Source organism: Carassius auratus, unplaced genomic scaffold (assembly GCF_003368295.1).
Source record: "Carassius auratus strain Wakin unplaced genomic scaffold, ASM336829v1 scaf_tig00008198, whole genome shotgun sequence".
Taxonomy (NCBI): Eukaryota; Metazoa; Chordata; class Actinopteri; order Cypriniformes; family Cyprinidae; genus Carassius; species Carassius auratus.
Genome location: NW_020523920.1, coordinates 126,267 through 135,517, shown reverse-complemented (window position 1 = coordinate 135,517; position 9,251 = coordinate 126,267). Strand labels below are relative to the sequence as shown.

General features: G+C 38.9%; 1 long non-coding RNA gene across 1 annotated transcript; it reads left to right on the top strand.

Annotated features, from left to right (window-relative positions):
* The first annotated feature begins 252 nt into the window (after positions 1-252).
* Positions 253-8,894, top strand: LOC113071824 (uncharacterized). Its single transcript, XR_003280248.1, has 5 exons — positions 253-342; positions 540-580; positions 670-777; positions 3,597-3,710; positions 8,845-8,894. It is a non-coding gene; the product is annotated as an uncharacterized LOC113071824 (long non-coding RNA).
* Positions 8,895-9,251: the final 357 nt, after the last annotated feature.

Below are 9,251 nucleotides of genomic sequence, written 5' to 3'. Positions count from 1 at the left end.
TCTGTTTGCATTGCCACAATCTGACCATTACCTCAGGGCTTGTGACTGCTTGAGGCAATTTGTCAGTGAATGTGCAGACATAAAAAATCCTCAAGCGCTAACATCAATTCAACTGAGGAAACATATTGCTACCCTGTCTACTGTTCTGAACCTTAAAACCACCGAGCTCGACCAGTTGGCAGACTTCCTTGGTCATAATATCGCTGTTCACAGGAACACTACAGGCTCCCAGAAAGCACCCTACAATTAGCCAAGTAAGTAAAGTCCTTCTGGCAATGGAACAAGGACGCCTAGGAGATTACAAAGGAAAGAGCCTCGATGAAATACAAGTCGATGTAAATGGTAATTAACTTTATATTCTTGAAGGCACAATATATGACATTTAGTCTTCCACATTCAGAAAACAACTATTTACCATGTAAAACATAGGGCAGTAATGGTGACGGGATGAGATATAATACTACTGTTGTATACTCTTGCAGATTGCCCATAGTTTCAGCTTTCCAAACTCATTTTTTTTTTATCAATTATCATTTTAGAGACCATTGACATGGAGGGACCTTAGCAGAGGACATTGAAGGTATGTGTATACAATGTTCCTAAATTGATTCTAAATAATCCGTTTTAGATATTTTGTGTATTGTATTCTTAAGTTATTTCCCTCTCCAGATGTCAGTATGCTAGGAGAAGATGGGTCAGATGATGAGGTCAGCATGTCATCCACGCAAGAATGTACCTCCACATCACAAAGTCAAAACCAGGGAGTGTCTGCCACCGGTGAGCTTGAACGCAATTCTTACCTTTCATGCATTTCACACAGCACATTGCAAAAATTTGAAAATCAACAACTCCACCTCCCTCCTTTGTCCCACCCACCTCTTTCTCCTGCAACTCTGTCAGGAGACCTGTCCGATGCAGAGGCTGCACAATCAGTCAAACACAACCCCAGTTTTAAAACTGAACACTGCGTCAGTACTGCCTGAAATTACAAGTAACATTAACTTTGAGGTTAGCATGAACCCACCTGTTGCTTATAGGTTGCTCTAATCTCTCGGCACGGACTTCATACAGGGATAGCACAGCTACTCCAACACGTCCCTGTCACTACAGAACATCTGGAATGTGCGCGATAAGGTCTGGAGACTTGGTCTGCTTCATGGCAGCAAACAGACTCCACGGTTGTCCGCATTGCTGAGCAGTGACCACACTTGCACTGCAAAGGGTTGCCGACCCTCTCCTCACTGTCAACTCCGTCCGGAGCCGCTGCAGCTCCCTCAACTTCTGCAAAAACCGGTCTCTCAACCCTCCTCCTCATCACTGGCTCAAACGCATATGCCATTGGGTTAGATGACATCAAATAAACTCGTACAGCCTTGTCTTTTTGACATGTTTCCTCCTCATCTGTGTAATCATACTCGACTCGCTGTAACTGTGTACTCGTACACAGTTGAGGAGGAAATATGTTTGAGTAGCCGTGCAATCCCTGCGTGAAGTCTGCTCTGTGAGATTGGAGCAACCTATAAACAGTAGGTGAGGGCACACTAACCTAAACGTTAATGCTATTTGTAAAGTCAGTAAAAACAGTTGCTTTCTGTCTGATGAAATCAGTTCATCTTATATTGTCCAACATACAATCTTTTCGCCGCACAGCTACTTCAGCAATAGTGGACTGCGTGGGACAGTCTGTTGTCCATACACTATATGAGGAAATATACTGCTTGAGGGCCACTATCCTTTAGGTCTTAGATGTTTCCCTGCTGCAGCACACCTGATTCATTGTGCAGAGCTTGGCAACAAGCTGTTTGATCTATTTAATATGAATCAGGTGTGTTGAAGCAGGGAAACATCTCAGACCTGCAGAATAGTGGCCCTTGAGGACTGGAGTTGCCCATCCCTGGGCTAACATGACAACTAATATTTTCACATCACTAGTCACTTGAAAAGAATTTAGGACGATAGGAGACGGGATGAAATAAACTGTGTCTCTCTTTAAGAGACACAAATCCCATATACTGACTTCTTGTTAAGTGCCTTGAGATGGCATCTGTTGTGAATCGGCGCCATATAAATAAACTGAATTGAAAATTGAATTGAATATACTAAATTATTTTATAAAATAAAACAACCACTGTACTGGCGGCTATTATATATTTCATGTAGTGTATACTAGGGCTAAACGATATATCGTTATCGTACCTATATCTAGATATGAGCTTTCAAGATATTACTATCGAAAAAAGCAACGATATAGACGATATAGATTTCCCCTCTCCACACTCACTGTGTGCATACAACTCTGGCAGTCACAACAAACATAAGTTTTACGTGTGCCCTTGACTGCAGCGCTAAAGTCAGCGCGCACACACTAGGGACGTGGGAACTATATTGTGAGAGGGGGGGCGGCGTTTCCATGGTGACGCGACATTGCTTGTCACATGACACACTGCAGCAGCAACAGCGCTGAATGAATGATGATATGCTTGTCATTTTTTCTTTTTTTATTCAGAATATTCACAAATGTGTTAGCTATGGCATGAAATATCTGATATTCCGATTGTCAAATACATGCACGTGGAAGTATATTGTTGTTTAAACACCTTTATAACGATCGCGTTAGTTGAGCAGTATGCGCGATGGGCACCGCCGTGTTAGTTTGTGCCGCAGACGCAGTTCAGAGAATCAGATCTTTTGGATTTACAACCTCTATGTTTACAACACGTGAATTCATCCACTTCTCCTGAAATACCTAAAAGTAAGTGTCTGGTGAACTGGGAATAGAATATGTAAACACTGAAGTTACTTACACAGTGTGTATCTGATATGAATAAAACGTGTCCAATTATAATGGAAAGGATTATTATTACCTCTTCCATAGACATCAGTGTGTATTTTACAAACTCTAAATGTATTGTTTTTTTTAGTACTTATGTGAATTTATATGTTTGAAACCTAAAATAAACAGTATGTGGTTGAAAACACTGAAAAGTTGTGATATATGACAGCTCTGAGCGCGCCTGTCTCAGTTGATTATGTGATGCACTTGATCGTACGCTCCAGGAACCAGCCTAGACTGATTACACCTGTGTGATCATATGTGCGAAAGGCTTAAAAACAACAATTTTGAAATATAGGCTTAAATCAAACACATTTTAATTCAGATTCTATATATATATATATATATATATACACACACACACAGTGGGGCTCAAAAGTTTGGGCACCCTTTGCAGAATCTGTGAAAATGAGTAATTTTCAAAAAATAAGAGTTCCCCTGTTCCAACGTCTATGCACACTGTACAGAGACGGCGGATAAATTAGAAAGAAAGAAAATGAGTGCGGGAGATAATGCGGCCGGTGGCAGTGCAGAATATGACTTGGTTCCAAAACATAAATCATCTTCCATAATTTGGAAGTATTTTGGTTTCAGAAAAGACGATGTAAACCAGAGTGACGTGTTGTGCAGGTCGTGCTTAGCAAAATAACACGTAGTCATATCGTATTGTATCGAGATATCTGGCAGGATAATCGAGATATGAAATTTTGTCCATATCTTTCAGCCCTAGTGTATACTACAATAAAGTTATTTCTTTGTCCAGATGTCAGTATGCCAAGAGAAGAGGGGTCAGAAGATGAGGTCAGCATGTCATCCCTGCAAGAATGTTCCTCCACATCACAAGTCCAAAACCGAAGTGTGTCTGCAAAAAAGAGAGGTAAGCTTTGGGGCTTGCACTCTCTTTTGGGCCAGAGCTGCTCATTTATTTTTAAGGGCTTTTACTTTGCTTCCTTGACTCAACACTTGAAATATGTCTGTCCCTCCTTATTGTCTGGTGCCACAAGCCTGACAGTGGCTTGAAAGAAGCTGTTGCAGGAACAGACCTTGTGAGCCTGCATTGTCGCAGGTTTTAGGGTTGGGGAAAGACTGGCATCATCACCTTTATATCAATAAGAAGTCTGTTGTATGTAAAAAAAAAAAAAAAAAACTTTAACACTTTATGGAGTTACTCAGGGAAAAATGCTTGCATTTCCTCCAACAACAGACGTGTACAGAGACCAGTTGAAAAACTCAAACCTCCACATGCAGCTGACTTTATTCAATGACCTTTTAAAATTGCCTTATAAATAGAAAATATTATCATTATTATTGTTTTTATTATTATTATTATTATTATTTTGTGAAATGCAAGAATAAAATTGCTTTAAGTGAGAGAGTCTGTGTTTATACTCGAGTTTAGGGTAAAAGCATCCTGTTGCAGTTTCTTTTACAGAATTATAATGTAATGCCGTCAGAAGTACAATGAGCCACTGCAAACCACTCAGTTTAATAAATACAACACGCAAAGAAAAAAGAATGCAATCAAAACAGTTAACTATAAAGTTAAAAAGCAAAACTAAACAGAATGCATCTGAGCAGGCACTCCTTCGTTGCTTTCTGCCTTTCGTTAACCTGTTGCAGCTCTTCCTTCAGCCAGTTGTTGGTCGTTCTCAGGGTGGTTTTGGCAAAAGAGGGAGCACGGGGCTTGGAGAAGCTGGCAGCACAGGGGGGCTGGGGTTTTTCCACCGATTCATGCACTCTTTCAGCAATGAGACCCAAACATCCGTAGACTCGTGATCACTCTGGCCAATCACAAGAGAGTACATCCACTTAGCTGCGTTTGCGTAGCTGGGTAGCACGTCAGGTCCGAAGAGGTGCCCATCAAGCTGCATAATTAAGGATTCATTTGCTTTTTTTTTTTTTTTACCAAACCAGTGTATAAAATGAATTATAATCTCAGTTATGTGATTATGAAGAGTTGTTTATTCCATCAAATAAGAACTTTATTTATTTACATTGTTAACAGTGCAATGTCTGCAGTGTTCTCTCACTCTCCACTGAAATCTGTGTGCTCAGTTTGAAGTCCACCTTTACTTATAGTGGTAATCCCAGAAATGGTTCCTGTCCTCTGAAAAACAGAGGCATTTTCAGTGTTGTGTCCACCAGATTAGAATATAAAGAACAAATGTATCAATTTCTGTACATCTCAAATACCAGTCTGATTTATCACAAGCAAGGTAAATGGCACAAATAGATCATTACCGTAATGAGAGAGGAAGCCAGCTGTGCTTGGAACTTTCTCATGTTCAGTATCTCCTTCTTTGGCATAGAGCCAGCATAGGCTGTGCTGCTTGTAGAGGAGCCAGGCGTTGACTACAGCAAGGCAGTGTTAATTTTGACACGAAATTTTAATTTAGTTTTAGTCTTAGTCTTTTGACTATAATTCTTTTTAGTTTTAGTCAAGTTTTAGTCATCTGATTTGTTTTGATTTTAGTCTTATTTTAGTCGACTAAAATTGCTTGGTATTTTAGTCGACTAAAATAAGACTAAAATCAATAACAGATTTACTAGACAATTTTTTACAGCTGGTATAGGAAACAAACTTAACCAAAATATATAAAACACAAATTCAACTTTATTTCAACACAACCGTGTCTTTATTTCGATTCAAAAGCTTTTATGCAGCAACAAACACTGTCATGATAATGTAAACAATAACTAGCTGCCAATTGACCATCAATAAAAGAAAAATAAAGTTAGGTCCAGGACCTTAAAGCTTACAGCTGAGCTGAACAATAAGTGCATACATTTAAAGTAAATATTTAATAAGTTGGGTGGATAAAAAAAGTAACAAGATTTTATAAGGTATTCATTTGTCTAGCAATATTGTATGTTTTAAATACTACAATATTGCTAGATTAGTATGTATAATGATAGGATGTGAACATTCACGTTTCACATGACTAATATAGAAATATTTGTGATATTGTCAACAAGTAGAACATTATAAAATATAGTAAACATTGGTATTAATCAAATGTATGTATCATAATATTACGTAATAGTATTGTGCTCTCATCTAACTTGAAGAAGGGGCTATTTTACATTACTTTTCAGTTTGTAATATTTAATGCTACAACATCTACGCACTGCAGTCTTCCAATTTTGCTTAGCTCAATAAACAAAAGAACATCGTTGTGAAATTACATTTGAGAAAATGTCCAGGTGGCTCGTCTGTAAATGTCTTTTCAAATTGGTTGTGTTCTTGCCACGAATGAGCGCTCCGCGTGCTTTACACTTTGTTTTGTTTTGTTCGTCGTCAAACGTGAAGTGAGCTGTGGACATTTTGTCGCTCTTTTAGACATTACCTCTTCGAATGCCGTCTTCCCGGGAGCTCATTTAAAAACTGAAAACCTTCGCTTCACGTCTCAATAAGTCAGGCTCTGATTGGTTCTCTTCTCTCATGCAGTCTCGCCTGTTCCGTTTTGGCGGTTCTTTTGTTCATTCCTCGCATCTCTCCCGTCTGCTGATTTGATTTTCGTCACAGTCTATTTTTGTCTCGTCCTTTATTCGTTGACGATAATGTCAATCAATTTAGTCATAGTTTTAGTCTCCATCAGTGCCTTCTTTTTTAGTTTTCGTTTCGTTTTCGTCCGCAAAAATATATTCGTGACGAAAATAATGACGAAAATATTTAGTCAACGAAATTAACACTGCAGCAAGGGTGATTGTGTGCCAGAAGATGTACATGTACCACCGCCAGGATTTCAGTGCATACTTGTGTTTTGCTGTAAATGAGTCCAACAAATCCACACCTCCCATGTATTTATTGTAGATGCCCACAATGGAAGCCTTTCTAACGTCAATGTAGGTTTTGGCGGCTTTGTCCCAGTGTTGAATCTCCTGAACAGGTTCTGGTCCAGCGAAGGATGACACAAGTGTCACCGCCCTGTTGTTGTACCATTTTTACAGCACAGATGTTGTTTCCCCTCCACTCTGTGGTCAAAGCTTCCTCTGCCCTTCTTCTTCAAGCTCTTCACATGTAAATGTTACAGTTAGATGGGTAGATGCACTTGCCTGGCCTTTCCCACATAATGGATTCCTTGCTCAAGGAGCTTCACTACCAGTGGAATGGAGGTGAAGTAATTGTCTGCCTAGATCTTGTTGTGTTGACCCTTTGGAAATGTGGAGGCAAGCTTCATTACAACATCACCTGACAATTCACCTGTCATCACCTGACACCCTGAGATTCCAGCTTTCACCCATACTTTAAAGCCTCATGAGCGTAGATTACCTTGCATATACTTCTTGATGCTGCTGAACTTCCCGTTGAAGGGTATCATCATCTTGTCCATGGAATGTGCTCTTCTGGTACCACCTGCAGGCAGTTTTCTCTGAGTTAATCAAGCCGTGGTCTGAGTTTCCAGAGTTTGCCCCTCTTTTCAGTCTCTGGCATGGTTAAATTGTTTACAAAATGTAATGTTCCATCCTCAGATACATACCCAATGCTGCCTGTATTTCTTTTGTATTAGTGTTTACTGATCTTTCGTCATTTTGAATGCTGTACTCATTCGTATTTGTTGCCAGAGCTTGAACCAAATCTTCTGACACAAACTTTTGGAAGTATTGCAGTGGTGTGTGGAGGGAGGTGACACCATCTGTGAGAGCTTGACCAGAGAAATCAGTGACGTCTGTCATATGGCTTGATGTATTTCTTTGATTGCCCGGGCTCAATATTCACATTAGCTGGACAATAGGTAGGTTCTTGGTTTTCTTTGTCCACATGAGACATCAATATCTGATTCTTCATCACTTGCATCAGTGTCGTCAAAATCGATGTCCACATCACTTTCTCCTTTTTGGATGATGGCCATTAACATTGTGCACATTGTACCGAGGATTTCTCCTTGCTGGTGGCATTCTGAAATGAAAAAATAAAATTTGAGACAAATGTACATTCTATAAACAAATAGCACACATGCCTCATTATGACGTGTTCACACTTTGGACTGAAGCAGCCTATTCACACATCTCACCGGTCACACTATACCTAATGGCTCACCTATAGTAGACTGTGATTGTAATCCTTACAGGAATGCATTCAGCATCCAGTTTACAACAAAATCTAACAGTGATGAACATTTACACCTGTGCCAGAACAAAGCACCAGGAGCATCCCGCACAACTTGGAGGATTGGCCAGGTGTGGCCAGGTGTCTCTTGCAAAAGACCTGGTTAAATAAAGGTTATAGGCCTAATGATAATAAGCACTTTGAATATAAATTGATAAGAACATTTTGTTTATCAGAAGACTAAGAAAGGGCAGATTTGCACAAACAGAATTTTTTTGTTAGAAAGTCCTGCAGAATGTGATAGCAAATTATAATGTTTAGATATGGAAATAAATCTTTCAACTTTAGTCTCTAATACAGTATAGAATATGTAATCCGATATAAAGCTAAAGGGTATAATGCTTAAATCATGTATAATTTGTTGTGAATATTTTCATTTAAGTTCCCCTCAAGATGTTCCTCTTAAATACAGGGCAATTATGACTGCCACTCTCATCCAAAATTGTAATATTGCAACATTTATAAAACAAACTCCAAACAAAATGTAGGGTATACTTTCAACATTTACTGTATATGTCCTTGTTATCGACACTGTAATAAACAGAAAAAATTATTCCAAGCATTTTACTTACTTGAAGATGAATCCAGTCCAGTAAATCAAAGGGATGTTGCTTCATCAGAAAGTTGTAAGATGTGCCACTTCTTGACTTAAGGGTGGGCTTTGTATACAAATCCTGGATCCAATTACATGGTGGTAATAAAATGTAGGACCCACAGATCATATTGATGTGGTTGTATAAACAAACAAACAATAAAAAAAAAGATAAAAGGGGTTTTGGGGAGTAACCACAAATGTTGTAATACTGAAACAGTGGGTCTTACGGGGTTAAGTAAGATTAAAATTTATTCATAAAAGAAAACCTACAATGTTTTTTTTTTTGTTTTTTTTTTGCCTACATAGGAAAACAAACGGCCGTCAAAAGAAGCTGGACCCCAGACGAGTGTGCTGCAGTGGACACACATTTGAGGAGATTTATTGTAATGAATCAAGTTCCTGGTAAAGAAGAGTGTCAGCGCTGTATTACTGCAGAACCTCAAGCTCTCAGAAACAGGGACTGGAAAGCAGTTAAATATTATGTTAAAAATCGCATTACAGCCCTGAGAAGAAAAGTCTAGTGTACCTAATGGAACTGAGGTAAAACCAAAACATTAGAGGTAGGATCTTAAAATGTTTTGTATTTGGTTGTGTTCTGTTGTAACCTTGTTGTTGTTGTTGTTGTAGGGGTTTGCTCAGGTTTTATGGCTGTCCAGTGGCCTACAAATATACAGTTATACAATATACAGTTCTTATTTAATTTAATTTTTTAT